At 41.3% G+C, this 18,929-nt stretch overlaps 1 protein-coding gene across 8 annotated transcripts in view; it reads right to left on the bottom strand.

Moving 5' to 3' along the window:
• The window catches only part of CNTN5 (contactin 5), an 827,378-nt gene that overhangs the window by 369,221 nt on the left and 439,228 nt on the right, over positions 1-18,929 (bottom strand). The gene's annotated exons all lie outside the window — the stretch shown is intronic.

Raw genomic sequence — 18,929 nt, 5'->3', positions numbered from 1 at the left:
CACACCTGGCCAGAGGAAGGAGGAGTGATGTCACCAGACCAACGGATGCTGCCTTGATTGGGCCATGTGACTGATTGTTTGGGATTGAGGGAAAAACTTTTACGCTTAATTAGGGGAAAACCAAGGGGCCTCTCGGAGTTGGTTTTCACCAGATATGTGCCAATATGATATTTCCAATAAAGCTCTTCTTTGAGGAATCCACCTGCCTCGGAGTTTCTATGAAGCAAAGTTCCATATATATATATATGTGTGTGCAATGTGGAGTAATGTGTGATCGCAGCTGTTTCTTCCTTTTAACTGCCATATATATATATTGCTGATAAAGAAATATATATATTTATACCAGATATAAATTTGGTGTAAATATATATATTTATACCAAATATAAATTTGGTATAAAATGGTTTGTTGTGAATGCGACTGCTTGAGGGCTCCTGGATTGGAGCTAAAAGGCGAAAGGGATGCAATACGCTCCCTCCCACATGCTGGGGTAAACTAGGTGTCTCTATAGGAAAACACTTTGCTTCATATATATATATATATGACATGGTGGCTCAGTGGCTAAAATGCTGAGCTTGTCAATCGAAAGGTCAGCAGTTTAGCGGTTTGAATCCCTAGTGCTGTATAACAGGGTGAGCCCAGCTTCTGCCAACCTAGCAGTTCGAAAGCACATAAAAAATGCAAGTAGAAAAATAGGGACCACCTTTGGTGGGAAGGTAACATCGTTCCGTGTGCCTTTGGCGTTTAGTCATGCCGGCCACATGACTACTTCTGACAGTGCTGGCTCTTCAGCTTTGAAACAGAGATGAGCACCGCCCCCTAGAGTTGGGAATGACTAGCACATATGTGCGAGGCGATCCTTTACCTTTACCTTTACAAGAATGAGGTGTAGAGGAAAGGGGTATATGTATTTAAGTTTGGGCACAGCTAATCTGGTCATCATTGCCTTGTGAGATTTTTTAAAATTATAAAGTGGATTTGTTGATCTTTTGTGTACAGAGAACCATAGAGATGATCTTGGACCAGATATCCAAAGACTATTAGGGAAAACATAAAGAACAAAATAGTGTAAGGAAAAAGCTTTTTGTATAAAATAGAAGGAAATGGAAACACGGACCTTCAAAATTCTGTTATTATGGCTTAGGCCCAGGGTACTTGCAGGACCATCTGCTGCCATCCACCCATCGTCCTGTGCGCTCCCACAGAGTGGGCCTCCTCAGGGTGCCGTCAGCCAGACAATGTTGGCTGGCGGCCCCCAGGGGGAGAGCGTTCTCTGTGGGAACGGTTTGCCCACTGGGCTTAGGACAACCCCCAACCTCCTCTCCTTCCGCCACGAACTGAAGACGTGGCTTTTTTATCAAATGGGCTGATCCATTGGGGGATTTTTACATTGAAATAATTTTAATTTAATTTTCATTGGATTTTAATTGTTATGTAATTTTCGAATTGTTGAATGTTTTCTTTGTAAGCCACCCTGAGTCCTTCGGGAGAAGGGCGGCATATAAATTACATAAACAAACAAACAAACAAACAAATTATAGCCTACATCAAATTCTTGTAGATTCTGTTTCCTCACCTGGTCTACCTATAAGGATTGACAATATGACTGGTATAGTTATTGCATATTATTTGTATAAGCTGCTTAAAATCACTTTTTTAATAAATTGAGGTTACATAAAAGTACCTTGCAATAATTAAAAAAATAAATTCCTTGAATTACTCAGGCTACAAGAGCTTTAAAGCTTAACTTTAATACCTTGAATTGGCCAGGAATGGATTGGTACTTAGTGCAGCTGACAAAGCACTAGCATTACATGATTGAATCAGCCAATTCCACTTAGTAACACTGCCACTCTGTTTTGAAGCAAGTAAAGTTGTAAAATTAACTGCAAGTAATTCAATGGTGAGGCTTATAATGGCAGCTTCCTCTGTCCCCCATTTGTTTGGGGATTCAGTGGTTTACCGGTTCTACTATAGAACCGGTAGTAAAACCGGAGGGAGGCTCCACCCACTGACCCTGATGTCATCAGAACGCTTCTGCACATGTGCAGAAGAGCGCGCACATTCGTGCAAGCAAAGCAATCACCCGCGCGAGGCCCCATTGCGAACCGTTAGTAAAAGTAAGTCAGTCATTAACTAAATTGTGATAAGTTGAGAACTACCCATACATCAATATAATAACTGAAAAGATGGATGGTGGTGAGCAGAAAGCAAGAGATGGGAAGTGGCATTTGCCATCAATCCAGCAACCACAGCCAGTGTGGAAGTCCCCCATTTGCTCCCCTAGTGCACCTGAAAGAACAGGGGTGTCCAATTTGATTTCATTGAGGGCCACATCAGGGTTGTGTTTGACCTTGGAGGGGGGCGGGGCATGGCCAGCTCGACATCACTCGTGTCAGAGGCATCTGTGGTGGCCCAAGCACACTGCCAGTGAAAATGGGCTCCTGAACTCTGTTTTCAGCTGCGACAGCCTCCTGCAACCCTCTGCCAGTGAAAATGGAGCTCAGGAGGCCCGCGTATGACCCTCATGAGCTCTGTTTTGGCTGCGACAGCCTCCTGCAACCTTTTGCCAGGGAAAACAGACCTCGGGAGGACCATGTGTAGCCCTTCCGAGTTCCATTTTTGCTGGCAGAGGCCCCACAGGCTGGTCCTTCACTGTTTCCAGGGTGGCCCCACGGGCCAGATCTAAGCACCCCACGGACTGCATCCAGACCACAGGCCTTGAGTTTGACACCCCTATGATAGAGAAAAGCTACTTATCCAACCACTCTGCTCGACAGAAACAGTGGTTTGCAGAGTCAAGCAGGAGAACTGTTTCCTGTTAACTCTGTCTTTGAATGGTGTGAGTGTCCTTCATTCTGTGCAGGACTGAGTAGTAGATTAAATTTTCCCACTTCATTTTATTTCTGTTGATCTGACAATCACGTCTTACTGATAAATTAACTGAAGACCAGAAATACTGACACATAAATTGGCTGAAGACCAGAAATATTACCACGAAGGAGAAATCTCCAATTAGAAGCTACTCAGAAGACCAGATAGTTCAGAACCTTTCCTAAAAATGATTATGTGCAGAACATCTTCGCTAGATTACTTTCCTACTTTTGGCTTTCGTTAAATTAGCTTTTCCCATTCTGGTACCTTCAGGGATATCAGAATAGAGTTTTCATCATTTATGGCCAGCATAAGCAAAGCTGGAGAGTACAGTACTTTTAAAAAAAAAAAACCTTTGATTTAAATCCTTCTTTTCATCTCTCCTTACATCACTCTAAGACATGATGGTATTCAGCTGGTTCTATCCGGTTCGGGCAAACTGGTAGTGGTGGCTGTGGGAGGCTCCGCCTATCCGCCTGGACATCATCACATCCTGTTTTTGATGCTCTGCGCATACGCAGAAGGCATATGGAGAAGTAATCAGTCTGAGAGATATTGATTGATATTGTATGGAACTGTGGTGGCAGAGTGATTAGAATGCAGTATTGCAGGCTAACTCTGTCTAAAACCAGGAATTTGACTGAGGTTGACTCAGCCTTCCACCCTTCTGAGATCGGTAAAATGAGGACCCAGATTGTTGAGGGCAATATGCTGACTCTATAAACCACTTAGAGAGTGCTATTAAGCTCTATGAAGTTATATATAAGTCAAAATGCTATTGCTGTTGCTTTTAGAATCTGTCATCCTGCAATTTCATTATGTCTTGTATTCTGGAACAATAGAGGACAAAAGTTGGCTTTCTACCATGTAACAACTTCACTTATGTGAACAGTACCATCATATCCTTTCTGAGTGCCCTCTTCCCAGGGGTAAAAGCTAAAACCAAACAAACAAAGAAGCTTTCAATCTTTCTTTCTTCATGAATCACAATGCAGCATATTTGTTAGCCATTTCGAATGGTTTTCCTATCAGTGAAGCAGACATGTCAGCCATTTCTGAGTGTGGAGGAGAACTTGATAATCTTTGGTTCCCTTAGAAGATTTCAAGAGAATATTATCACTTGGGATATTTCTTTATGTATTTTTATTTCTCAAGTTTGCAAAGGAATTTGGACGCATTATGTGACCACCTAGTTCTGTAGATGTTGTGGTCCGCCAGCAGCCTCCAGAGCTGGCAGCGGAGTCGGACAGCGATGAGGCTGAGGAAGAACATGGGCCAGTCCTGGAGGCTGGGGAAGGCTCTGCATCGGAGGCAGAGATGGGGCCAGGGCCATCGGGGAGTGATGTGTGGACTTCGGAGACTCCAGAGGCTGACAGTAGAGAGGCAGAGGAACAGGAGGAGCCTGTTCCTAGTGCATGTATGAGAAGAGCTGCCAGAAGGCAGGAGCAGCTAAAGCAGAGAGGATGACTCGGGAGTAGGGACAAGAGATGATTGGCCCCTCCCATAAGGTTTAAAAGACCAGCAACGGCTCTTGGCCTCTTTGCTGGAAAACAACGTTGAGAGAATTGCTTCTTGTTTCATTGTATTCATTTCTTGTTGGCGTCTTCTGCTTCTGAACTTTTGCCAAAAAAAGCCTTTGGCAGTTTGCCTAATTATCCCAAGATCGGTGATAAACTGAGGAATGGTATTTTGAAGACTTTGCTTTAATTTAGTTTGGACTATGCTGAGAATGAGTTAATTCTCAGCTGTTCTAATAAAGTCTGTTTGTTTTCGAACTGTTTGTATTTAATACTAACTACTTGGGCCTGGGTCACAACAGTAGAGAACACTCCAGAGGTGAGTTGCAGCAGGTTCTGACCAGTTCTGAAGAACCGGTAGTGGAAATTTTGAGTAGTTCGAGAATCGGTAGTAAAAATTCTGACTGGCCCCACCCCCACCTATTCTCTGCCTCCCAAGTCCCAGCTGATTGGGAGGAAATGGGGATTTTGCAGTAACCTTCCCCTGGAGTGGGGTGGGAATGGAGATTTTACAGTATCCTTCCCCTGCCGCGCCCACCAAGCAATGCCCACTAAGTAATGCCATGCCCACCAAGCCATGCCCACAGAACCGGTAGTAAAAAAATTTGAAACCCACCACCGGAACACTCTAATGCTGGGAAAGATGGAAGGAAAGAAGAGAAGAGGCTAGCTAGAAAAATGTGAGTGGACTCAGCTACAGCAGTGATGGGGCCACCTTTAGAAGACCTGAAAGAATAGATTAGGGACAAATTATCATGGAGAATATCTATGTCAGCAACAACTGGATGACATGGAATCAATCAATCAAGGACAATGTGAGTACTAAAATTCCATAAAGTCAGTGCAAAGCTCAGCATAGGAGATGTTGCTAGGTCACCATCTCTCCCACTCCCCAAAATCCTTAGGAAATTTGTCTGCTAGCATATGTTAAGTATCATGCCGAAATAACAGAAATAAGAATAGACTTTCTATGACTTCAGTGACAGCTAGGAAATAGAATACAGAATAACAGGGTTGGAAGGGACCTTGTAGGTCATCTAGTCCAATCCCCCGGTCAAGCAGGAGACCCTACACCATTTCTGACAAATGGCAGTCCAATCTCTTCTTGAAAGCCTCCAGTGATGAAGCAACCACAACTTCTGAAGGCAACTTCTGTTCCATTGGTTGATTGTTCTCACTGTCAGAAAATTTCTCCTTATTTCTAGGTTGAATCTTTCCTCAATCAGTTTCCATCCATTGTTCCTTGTCTGGCCTTTGTGTGCTTTGGAAAATAGATTGACCCCCTCATCTCCCTCAAATATTGGAACGCTGCTATCATGTCATTCCGGGTCCTTTTCTTCACTAATAAGGAAGCAGCCCAAAGGCTTACCCTAACCCTAACCCTAACTCTAACCCTAACCCCTTGATTCTTTTATTTCCCTTTCTCTGAATTGGCAATATGGTATTCAAAAATGTGTGTTTAATTTAGTACTCAAAGTGAGATTTGCCTAACATGGAGCAAACTGGGACACTTACTCCCCATGATTTTGAAGCTGTATTTCAATAAATGCATCCTAAAATTGATTTACTTTTTCTCTGTTTCTTTGCATAAATAATAATAATAATAATAATAATAATAATAATAATAATAATAATAATAATAATAACAACAACAACAACAACAACAACAACAATAATAATAATAATAATAATAATAATAATAATAATAATAATAATAATAATAATAATAATAATAATAATAATTTTATTTCTATACTGCCCTTCTCCCGAAGGACTCAGGGTGGTGTACAGCCTATTAAAAGCACAAGACAAACATCAATTAAAATAATTTAAAATTATTAAATAATTCGGCTCAATTTAAAACCCCAGAAATTTTAAACACCCAATTTAAAATTATTATGTTGATAGCCCGGCCTGGCGGAACAACAGGGTCTTGAGTGCACAGCGAAATACCAGGAGGTCGGAGATCTTACGCACATCTGGGGGCAGTTCATTCCACAGGGCTGGGGCTCCCACAGAGAAGGCCCTCCCCCTGGGTGTCACCAGCTGACATAACTTGGCTGATGGCACCCTGAGGAGACCCTCTCTGTGGAAGCGAACTGGCCGGTGGGAGGCTATTGGTGGCAGAAGTCGGTCTCGAAGGTACCCGGGTCCTATGCCATGGAGCGCTTCACCTGCTTCACTTTCAGTTTATAATCAACAGGTATTCAAGTTTGCTTTTTACAAGTACTGTTACTTAGCTAGGATCCTCCATCTCATATCTGTGCATATGATTATTTCCAAAAGCTCATAAGTATGCATTTTCTTCTTTTAAAATGCCAGTTTAAGTTGTTTTCTGAATATTTCTCTATCCTATACAGAGAGCTAGTGTGCTGCTTATTTTTGTTCTTGTTCCTTGTCATTTAGGTCTTTTTGTTGTATTTAACATCCTATACCAACCTCACTTCATGTAAAACTCTTAGACCAGCGGTGTCAAACTCAAGGCCTGTGGACTGGATTCGGCATGTGGGTGCCTAGATCTGGCCCACAAGGGTGGCCTGGAAACAGCAAAAGACCAGTCCGTGGTGTGGTGTCTCTGCCAGTGAAAACTGAGCTTGGGGGAGCTGCATGCACCCCCTGCACCCCGTTTTTGGCCATGATGGCCTCCTGCAGCCCTCTGCCAATGAAAATGGGGTGCTCCCCTCCGTGCATGCCCCCGAGCTCTGTTTTCGCTGACAGAGGGCTAGCAAAAGAAACTAAAACCAAAACGAAAGGAGAAATGTTTCTCCTTTTGCATTTGAGCATGCAAGAAGGGACGAGAAAGGAGAGAGGGAAAAAGGAAAGACAAAGAAAAAGAAGGAAAGATGGGAAGATGGAAAGAGAGCAAAGAAGGAAAAATAAGGAAAGAGGGGAAGGAAGAAGAAAGGAGAATGAAGGAGGGAAAAAGAAGAAAAGGCAGGCAGGCAGGCAGGCAGGCAGGCAGGAAGGAAGGAAGGAAGGAAGGAAGGAAGATTATAATGAGAGTGAGGGAGGGTCTCAGGGAACTCCTGCCTTAGCACTTGGCCACCACAGGTGCCCCTGACATGAGTGATGTCAAGCTGGCCACCCACACCATGGCCATCTCCTCTCCCAGCCACACCCACTCCCGGCCCTCCGAGGTCAAACACAACCCTGATGCGTCCCTCAATGGAATCGAGTTTGACACCCCTGCCTTAGACTATCTGAAATCATCACTCTAATTCCATGGGCATATTTATTATATACTATTCCTTGTGATTGATCCCTCTTTCTACCCAATTATTAATGCCTCTTTTCAGACTTTCATTAAGCTTCGTTAAGGAGTTTCACCTATACTTTTCTGGAGAAATCTTAACTGCGTGCATGGTGTGTTCCAGAGTGGACTTCCGCTTTTTCCTGGAAGTTCTCCTACCATCTCAACAGAGAAGAAGCATTAGGAAGCCTTTCAATAAAGCCAAGCTGCCATTTAAATAGATCGTTCTTTTACGTGGTTCACAACTGGCTTACTTTATATCTCTGTATTAAGTTTATATCTTTTTATCAATACTAGTTCCTTGATGGTCTCACTCCATCTTCTCATTGATTTCTTTATATTCACCTCCTCGTAATCTTTTTCATCATAGTAACGACTTACTTGCAAAGAATGGTCCCTTAGTCCTGCAGAAAATAAATCCAGTATGCATAACCAAGAGAAAATATGCTTTCCCCCCTCCTAGTACTACATCTCTCCCTCATCTCCCCTTCATCTATTACTTTTACTGTGGCAAGGCACAGATTATACAGGCTGCCAGATTATACAGGCTGCCATAGTGGGCAAGAGCCTTCATTTGAGTTATTTTGTAAAACATCTTGAATTTTGATGGCACTATATTTACTTTAAGTAATAGCCTCCCATATCCATTCATTTACTCTGTTATTTATCCGTTTCACTTGCTCCTTGCATGGATTCCTTTTCATAGCTCCTTTTTGCTTCCTCTTGAAGAAAACCTCCAGACCCTTTTATTTTCTGTCTCGCTTTTTTTCCCACCTTATTCAGATTCTAACTTTCGCCGCAGCAACCCACAATGTGTGAAATATGTTGCATGCAGTAGCTTTCTCTCTACTCCAAAGGCCTCGCAAGATGACCTGAGTTTTCTGACCTAGACTTCCTAAGACAGTAAAAAGCATACAATTAGTCCCAAAAACCCTCTTTTTATTTCAACGGTTGTGAATTCTGTTCATTCACAGCCCGTGATGAATCACAAATAGTTTGTAAAGAGTCTGACAGAAGTTTGCCACAGTCCTTCGGGATAAGGCTGATAAGCACCCACCTTTATCTCCCTTCACATGCTGCCAAAGACCTAATTGGCAATTAGCTTTGCAAGGCCACACGGAGCACAGAGTCAAAATGGAGCTTCATAATTTAAACTGACCAGCACGAACAAAGTTGCTTCCTGCAAAGGCTCACATGCCTTTGCTCCTCCTTTATTTCTTATGGGAGGGGCCAATCATCTCCAAGCCTTACTCCCACATCACCCCTTTTGTCTTAACTGTTCTTTTCTTCTGGCAGCTCTGCGCATGCACGCACTGGGAACAGGCTCCCCCTGTTCCTCTGCCTCGCTGATGTCAGACTCTGAAGGCTCCGGAGTCAGCACATAACTCCCAGATGGCCCTGGCTCCATCTCTGCCTCCAATGCAGAGCCCTCATCTGAGCCTTCCCCAGACTGACTGTCTGACTCTGCTGCTAGCTCAACAGGCTGCCGGCAGACCACAACACTGAGTTGGAATTTCATCTCCATTCCCTTTTGCCACTCCCTTGTTCTATAAACTCTCTCACCCTTTCTACTGGCATTCAGGTAGCCCTTCACTTATAACCATTTGTTTAATGATCATTTAAAGTTACAAAGGCACTGAAAAAAGTAACTTAAGACCATTTTTAACACTTACGGCCGCTGCAGCACCCCTATGGGCATGTGATCAAAATTCAGATTCTTAGCAACTGGTTCATATTTATGACGGTTGCAGTATCTCAGGGTCATACGATCCCCTTTTGGGATCTCCTGACGAGCAAAGTCAATGGGGAAGCCAGATTCACTTTACAACTGGGTTACTAACGTAACTGCAGTGATTCACTTAACCAATGTGGCAAGGAAGTCATAAAATGGGGCAAAACTCCTTTAACAACTGTCTTGCTTAGCAACAGAATTGTTGGACTCAGTTGTTTGTAAGTCGAGGACTACTTGTATTAAACAAAGACATTAGCCCTGCGAGGTAGTCAGGATAAGAAGCACGACCAAAAGTGTCTTTTTATTGTAAGGTTACATGAAGAGAATCTTGGAAGATTGAAAATATTTCTTCTCTCTTTTCCTTTCTTCAGAAAACTGGGGTCAAACTCAGTGGTGGGTTTCAGAAATGCTTACCACTGGTTTGCCCTGCACATGCATGCACATTTCCTCACACGCGCCTGCCCTTCAGCACATGTGCTTTGCTCTCTCTCGCGCCTTCCGCGCATGTGCCCTGCCTCAAAAATGTCCTTAAATAGGACAGCATAGAGCTGGGGCGGGGGGGCGTGGTTGGGCGGGCCCACCCACAATTTCTGCTACCGGTTTGGGCGAACTGGTCCGAACCTGCTGAATAGCACCTCTGGTCAAACTTCTGATACATTTCCCATGTCATTCGTCCTTCTGTTGGATGAAATTTATTTTATTTATTTTATACAGGTATATCATATTTATAGACCACACATCTCACTCACAGAGAGAGTTCTGAGAAGGGTAGAATTAAATATAATACTTTCTGCACACCTGATGTCCAGTCTGCAGATCCCTCTCCTGTCTCCCAAGGCCCTTTCCACATACCAATCCAATGTTGTTTTGAGCTTGTTATCTGATCCTGTTCATTTAGAGCACATTCCTTTTTAATGTTTGAAGTGTTTTGAACTTGATATTTGTACTTTTTGCTCTTGCTGTTCAATAAATAAAAGTGCAACTTATATGTTCATAAGGAATAAAATCAGTAAATAAGCAAGTAAGTAAAAAAGGAAAGAAAGAAGCAAGAATCAAAGCTGCCAGTCTTCCTTGGCATCAAGAGAATCTTTCTGGGTTTTTTTTAAAAACCCCACAATTGTTGGGATGGTAATTTTATGAAACAAGAAGAATGATGGGAAATTCCTGCTATCACCAAAATCAGAAACATTCGGTGTGAATTTACGCAGGAATAATGATAGAAAAGGAAAAGAAAGAAAAATGAAGAGAAGAAAAATGCTCATAACTGCTATTCTTCATAATTCTGAGGCTGATTTCCCAGTTTGGCGTCCTCTACATGGGACAGAAATAATATCTTGCCAACCTGGAGGTCACCAGCTGCAGCAAAATATACTATTTTTCTCTTTTCTTTCCCCATCTTTCTTTTATTGTGAAGAAAAATAATGTTTCATTCCTATTCAATACGAGGCAGACAATTTTACAAACCACATGTCTTTTCTATAACACCAAGCCAAGTTTTGGGCAGGGGTCAGAGGGCAAATGAGATTTTGTTTACTGTGGAATAGTCTAGGCATTCTCTGTACATTTTGTGTATGACCCCCATGGGCATTTTGTGAACTCATATCACATGAGAAATTGGAAAAGAGCAACAGATAAAAATCTGTTAAAATGGAGACGAAAGAAGCACATACCCTTTCTGCATTTTCACCATTCAGTTCCCAAACTGTTATGTCTCCTGATTTATAAATAAAGACTTGAGAAAACTGATATTTGTAGAGTCTGGTACAAACCAATCAATCAACCAAATCTGTCCTTCCTAAAATAATATATGAATTAGAACAAATGTCATCCATCCGATATGGCAACCTTCCAAATACCAATGGAAGAGAATGCACGTAGCTCAGGATAGAACTGTCTGCTTACAATGCTTTCTTGCCCAACTAGGTAATATCATCAGTGCTTGCGATTCTGGGGTTTGCTCCCTGTTGATATATACTAGAGTGCAGCGATTAACATTTAAAAGGTGATTAATACCAAGCACACCAGTAGTGGGATTCAAAATATTTTACTACTGGTTCTGTGGGTGTGGCTTGGTGGGCGTGGCAGGGGAAGGATACTGTAAAATCTCCATTCCCTCCCCACTCCAGGGGAAGGTTACTATAAAATCCTCATTTTCTCCCAATCAGCTGGGACTCGGGAGGCAGAGAATAGATGGGGGCGGGGTCAGTCACAGGTGGTATTTACCGGTTCTCCAAACTACTCAAAATTTCTGCTACCAGTTCTCCAGAACTGGTCAGAACCTGCTGAATACCACCTCTGCAGCAAACAATCAAGTAGAAAACTGTACCTTAATCAAAGAACTATAAGGAGGCACACAATAAAGCAGACAAACGATCAAGCAGAAATCGATACTGTAATCAAGAAACTATCAAGAAAGAAACCACACCCTCGCCAACACTGGCAGGGATTCTTGTACGTCAAGAAACCCGATTCTCACTAGGAATGATGATGTTACCTACTTGGGTAATGAAATGTCTGCAAGGAAGCATCGAAGCTCAGAGAGCACCAAGGACTCCACAATCTTCTAAATGTTGCTCATACACAGAACAAAACTGCTAAAGATAAAGAGATTTTGGGTAGGACACTGTACACAGGTCTCACATATATGAGACACAGATATATGTCCAGTTTATTATTTATAAGTCTTCAGGGTAATGTCCATCCATCTCCCTTCCAGGATATAATACTAGGACATTTTCAATTGTTTTTTTTTTAAAACTTTTTAAAGATATGTGGTTTCTAGATGGCTTAATCGTAGAGACTTCTTTGGTTTCCAAGACATTTCAAGTTCAGTTTCCAACTTCTGCAAGGGGAGCTTGGGAAAACTCCTGCATGAATGTCATGGAGCAGTTATCAGTTTGTGTGTGAGAAGGACTGATACAGAGGTGGGTTTCAGCAGGTTCTGACCAGTTCTGGAGAATCGGTAGCAGAAATTTTGAGTAGTTCGGAGAACCGGTAGTAAAAATTCTGACTGGCCCCGCCCCCATCTATTCTCTGCCTCCCAAGTCCCAGCTGAAATGAGGATTTTGCAGTAACCTTCCTCTGGAGTAGGGTGGGAATGGAGATCTTACAGTATTTTTCCCCTGCCACGCCCACCAAGCCATGCTGCACCCACCAAGCCACACCCACAGGAACCGGTAGTAAAAAAATTTGAAACCCACCACTGGACTGATAGCTATGTTTAAGGAAGCTTTTTTAATTTGGATGGGATGGGATGGAATGTACCCTTGCTTAGATATTAGATGGGCATGGTTAATGATTTTTGATCCTTCAGGCAAAGAAGTATTGGGGTTTTGTTGCAATTTTCATGAATTTATATATCTAATTTTTACTGTACATTGGCTAGTATCATTCTGAAAATGAATACTGTGCATTGATCAGCTTTTGGAAGGACTCTGAGCTCTTCTCATCAGCCCATCTCCAAGCCACCAACTTGCCAGATGGAGAGGAAAGGATAGGATCAAAGAATAGGGTGAAAGTTCTTTCTCCCATCCACAGCTTCAGGTCAGGGTGGCAGAAGGGTGCTGAAATTTCCATTAATCCTACATATGTTCATCTCTTAAGGGCAACTTTGGTTCTGGTCTATAAAATAGTTTGAGACCAACTGTTCATGAAGTCCTGCTATTTCCAATTTAAAGCCACCAACTGGGAATGGGAGGTGCATAACAGATGTCTGTAAATGCAGCTTCTTGGACTGAAGGAAATGCTTCTTTGTGTTAAAAAGCCATAAGTGAAATAAAAGGGGTCAAGAGGAAGAAACACACATTAATTTTTTTCTTATTAGTGCTCTTGACTTGTATTTCACCTGTCACTTTTAACTAAAACCTGATTGTGTGCAACAGTGGTAAAAAACATGCTACTTTCACGGATACTTCAATTTTTTTTTGAAGGGTGGATTGCATCTTAAGAATATAAATTCACTCATTAATTTTCACAGCATCACATTTTAAAAAGGAGCTTAACTTAGTCACCCCATTGAGAATGAGATATGAAATACTGTATAGTATCTTTTTAAAAAAAAATAAGGAAATATTAAAACATGATACACTGTAGGGGGAAAATAAACAGTATCCAAAATAAATATACTTTTTCAGATATCCAAATCCATTTACCTGCTTTCTAAATCAGGTATGAAAAATCTCAGGAACTAGCAATGTAACTTACTCCATTCCAGTTTTATCATGCTCAGAGCAGGGGTGAAATCCAGCAGGTTCTGACAGGTTCTGGAGAACCGGTAGCGGAAATTTTGAGTAGTTCGGAGAACCGGCAGATACCACCTCTGGCTGGCCCCAGAGTGGGGTGGGAATGGGGATTTTGCACTATCCTTCCCCTGGAGTGGGGTGGAAATGGAGTGGGGTGGAAATGGAGATTTTACAGTATCCTTCCCCTGCCACGCCCACCAAGCTACGCCCACAGAACCGGGAGTAAAAAAATTTGAATTTCACCACTGACTTAGAGCCCTTTTCAAAATTCATTCTGGGTTGCGGAACAATCTTTAGTATGAGTTCTCAACATTATGAGATACAAGTATAAGTCAACAAGAGAGTAACTATTAAATTGACTTTACACAGTTTAAAAAACAAAGGAAAAACTGCAACCTCACCCCCTCTTTCAAAACAGGAAAAGAAAATCTGGATGGATCTCTTTCCATATCTGGGGGACCAGATTTTTTCTGATCAATGACATATAATTAAAATACAATTTTCCAAAAATATTTTGCTTCTTGAGGTTTTCCCTTTCCCCCCCATTTAAGTAGACATTTGTGCATCTTTGTTGTGTGTATGGGCATGCTACATTGAGAAGGAAATGGAATTAGCCTTAAATTTACATTGTCCTTTCCTTTAAATGTTGAATCATTAAAAAGAGCTTAAAATAATCATGCATACCATCATGATCTTGTAATGCTGAGATCATGACAGTAGCTTGGCATTACAAGACAAGATAGGAAGATGTGCACATGGATTAGAGAACAAACAAAAGTTTACGATATCATCAAGAGAGTAAAAGAATGGAAATGGAAATGGGTTGGTCACATAGCAAGAAGAACTGATGGCAGGTGGACCAAGGCAGTCATAGAATGGATCCCACTTGATAAAAAGCGTCCACTAAAGAGGGACGCGGTAGCTCAGTGGCTAAGAAGCTGAGCTTGTCGATCGAAAGGTTGGCACTTCAGCAGTTTGAATCCCTAGTTCCGTGTAACGGGGTGAGCTCCCATTACTTGTCCCAGCTTCTGTCAAACTAGCAGTTCAAAAGCACGTAAAAAATGCAAGTAAAAAAATAGGGACCATCTTTGGTGGGAGGTAACAGCGTTCCATGCGCCTTTGGTGTTTAGTCATGCTGCCACATGACCACAGAGACATCTTGGGACAGCGCTGGCTCTTTGGCTTTGAAATGGAGATAAGCACCGCCCCCTAAAGTCAGGAACAACTAGCACATATGTGCAAGGGGAACCTTTACCTTTACCTTAAAGAGACCTAAAACAAAATGGATCAACGACATCAGCAAGTATTGTGGGCCCAATTGGCAAAAGAAAGCTTAGGACCGTATTGGTTGGAAACATGTGGAAGAGGCCTTCATTCTGCAGTAGATAGACAATGACTAAAATGATAATGATGATGATGATGATGACATCAACTATCATGATCATCTTAAAGGAATAGAACAAACAAGTTGTAAAAAATGAAGGAGAGAATGCAATCCATTCTGTGGGTTGAATGCATTTTTTCTCTTTCTTCCCATATTCTTATACCCTTAATATTTAAGTGCTGTCTCTAAACATTATTAGGAGCAAATGCCTACATTCATTGTGCTCCTGCCTAAAAGGATTGCAGTGAAATACACCTGAAGCTAAAATGCTGAAGTGCCTGACTTAACGGACCTGGGGAACATCAAGCTATAGACAAAACCTTTCCCAGCTTCAGTGAGACAGCTGACTAGCTCAGGCAGAATTACAGAATAATGAGATCAAATGTCATGGTTACAATTACAGCTTATCTTGACATCCTTTGGGAACTGAACAGCTTTGAATTTGAGCGATCTATATATTAATATTGCAGCCTACTCTGACTTTACTTCGAATGTTCCGGGGCATCAAATAAAAAGAATTCTGTAAATAATGAAATTATGCAAATACAAGATGGCTTGATTCTTTATGGTTTGGTCTGGCAGGAGCAGAATGTAGATTTAAGACTCTTCGTTTCGTCCCTTATAATATGTTCTTCTAATTCTTGAGTTAGCAAAAAAAAAAAAAAATGTGTTGGTATAAATTCTGCCTCTACAGCTGAGCCTTTTTCTAACTAATGAAGTTGTCAACTGTTTTGAGACAAGTTTTAATGCAGAATCATTTAAGGTCAACACCCACAAATGTCCAAGTGTTGCCCTTAACAAATGGTGGGCATACTTAGCTGCTGAATTTTGAAAAGCGTAATCCTATATATATATATATAAAGCAAATCAGAACTAATCAAAATGATTTAAAATGATTTCAGAGCGTACATTGAATCTGGACTGTTTCGGAATCAAACCCAATGGGCTGAGCTGGCATCAGGCTCAGGAAAGGGGAAATAATAAGTGTGTGTTTGTTTTTAATCTATGGAGCAGCCTGATGAAAGATCTGGTGATCTGTCAGGTGAAAAATCAATTTCAGTAAAAAAAAAAAAAAACTCTTAGATGGCAGGAGTTCCTTTAAGGTCAGATTAAATGATCACATTCAAGCAAAACATCATTTGTTGATAACGCTAGCCACACAAAGCCAACCCAACACGCAAGACAATGTATTTCTTAGCAAAATTATTACTAGTAGATAATACATATATATTTAAAAAAGGAAGGAGCTGAAACCAAAAATCCCATAGAACAGGGGTGTCAAACTGAAGACCTACAGGCCGCAATTCAGCCCGTGAGATGCTTAGATCTAGGCCGCAGGGCCTCCCTGTAAACAATGAAGGACTGGTCCACAGTGCCTCTGCCAGTGAAAATGGGCTCTCGAGTTCCATTTTCAGCTGCGACGGCCTCCTGCAATCCTCTGCCAGTGAAAATGGAGCTCAGGAGGGCCCTCCTGAGCTCCGTTTTCACTGGCAGAGGGTTGCAGGAGGCCGTCGCAGCTGAAAATGGAGCTCACGAGCCCATTTTTGCTGGCAGAGTGCTTGGGCCATCACAGGCACCAACATGAGTGATGTTAAGCTGGCCATCCCCACCCTGGCCACGCTCCCTGCCCCCCCGAGATCAAATACAACCCTGATGTGACCCTCAATGAAATCGAGTTTGACACCCCTGCCATAGAACATACCGTACATAGCCCAAACTTCATAAAAGTTTCAAAGAACTTTTGATCCCAAAGAATTAGTACTATTTCAATAGCAGAAAGAGAGTTTAAAATTTCCCATTTTAAGGCTGAGGATGCTTTGTAAGATGGACAGCAGCTCTGCCATTTATATATATATATAAAAGCCAGATATCCTATCGACACCTCCGAGAACTTGCAATGGCACCTTTAGATCCTGCCAATTGCATTCATGCTTTTTATATCTCATCCTGCATCAAAATCTCAAGAAAGATTGAAATATCAGTAGGGAAGCAAATCAGCAAATGTCCCAGAAAACCAGTAAACAAATGTAAAAGCAGTAAACAAACTGTCTCAGTAAACAAAATGGAAACAAATGTGACCGCAAAATTAAAGTGAAAAATCCTCAGCAAGCAACACGGATATTAAAAATTATTTTGGTCCAAATGCATAAGGTACACTCCATTTGTCAATCCATAGAAGAGGCATCTATCATAAAACCAAAACTTTCCAGAGTTAGTTGAATATGAATCAGGGGTAAAATACTACCGGTTTGCTCCAGTTCAATTGGTAGTAAGAAAATGCTTTAAATTTTTTTTAAAAAAAGGTTCTGACGATCGTGCGGCACAGCTGTGATCGTCGGAATGTTTTTGTTTTACTTTTTTAAAGCAATTTTTTTTACTATCTATTCACCCGAACTGGTAGTAAAAAATGCTTTAAAAAAGTTAAAAAAAAATAGTTGGCCACGCCCACCCAGTCACATGACACCACCCCCACAAAGCTACGGCCACCAAGCCATGCCCACAGAACCGGTAGCAACAAATTTTACATTTCACCACTGCTATGAATCTTCATAAGGGTCAGAAACCACACTGTACACATGGACACATCACCACTCGTAATAGTAGCAATATAGTCTATCGCCAAATATTTCCAAATAAATTGCGTATTAATGCATTAAGAGAATAGATTATCTAAAATGTATCATGTTAAACACAGAAAATAGAGATTAGGATTAGAATTGTAAATAGATTAATCTAAATAGATCCATTCTAAATAGATTAGAGTTAATTCATTCTAAGTAGATTGGAATTCTATTTAATTCTATTAAGTAGAATTATTAAATAATTGGGCACCTGCACAAACTTGAGGAAAAGGCATAGCTCCTTTATGAAGTTTCTTACCCAAAACATCTTTTTATCTTTGAATCCAAGGCAATGCGCATCCCACTTAATAATTCTATTTAATTTTTAAATAGCAATAGCACTTAGACTTATATACCGCTTCACAGTGCTTTTACAGCCCCCTCTAAGCGGTTTACAGAGTCAGCCTATTGCCCCCAACAATCTGGGTCCTCATTTTACCCACCTCGGAAAGATGGAAGGCTGAGTCAACCTTGAGCCTGGTGAGATTTGAACTGCCAAATTGCAGGCATATAGAAATAGAATTATTAAATAGTGCCCAATCCTGGGAAAATATGTATTTGTTTTCAGATGCCATACATAGGTGCTAAACATATATTCCGATGTGCTCCACAACACATTTTCTGTCTGAAACATTGAACAGGTCTATTAGTCAATTTCTTTGGCTTATGGCAGCTACATAAATATTTTTTCTTATAATATATAAACTTAAATATTGGAAAACCTGAAGGGTCTATTATTTTGACTGGTGTTCTTTTACCCTGAAATGCTGCAAACTACCATAACAGATTTTGCTTCAGTGCAGATGGGAATGCAGAATGGATCCCTCTGCTAATCTCTGTGGTTCTCTGCGAGAAAAGTTCATTAAAAAGGTATCTCCAAACATAAAAGAAATGGCATCATATTATATTAATACTAGGCCATGCTTGAGCAAACTGAAAATAGGAACATTGCATCAATAGCTGCATATGTTAAGGAAATATAAAAGTGATCTCAAGTGAAAGTTGACTTTTGGGGACTTCAAAGTCATGTTTATGCCATTTTCTGGGTAGAAAGGGAGAAGCAGATGTATGTAAAAATTATGAACCTTGTGGATTTTTTAAAAGGCAAAATGTGCACAAAATCTGGCTGAGAACAGCTTTAGGATTTTGAAATGGGATGTTGTACTTTCAATGTAAATATTGAGAGATTGGGTGCTGAGAAATGAGAAGAAACATAAAAGTATAAGACTGTGAGTGCCGAAAAGGGAGCGTGTGTGCATGCGCACTCATCTGGGCCCCAACCCGGAAGAGGAGCTGCCCAGGGTGCATGC

Source organism: Pantherophis guttatus, chromosome 5, assembly GCF_059756535.1.
Source record: "Pantherophis guttatus breed Tessera chromosome 5, ASM5975653v1, whole genome shotgun sequence".
NCBI classification, from domain to species: Eukaryota; Metazoa; Chordata; class Lepidosauria; order Squamata; family Colubridae; genus Pantherophis; species Pantherophis guttatus.
The sequence above is the reverse complement of the archived record's forward strand: the minus strand, read 5'-3'. Positions and strand labels throughout refer to the sequence as shown.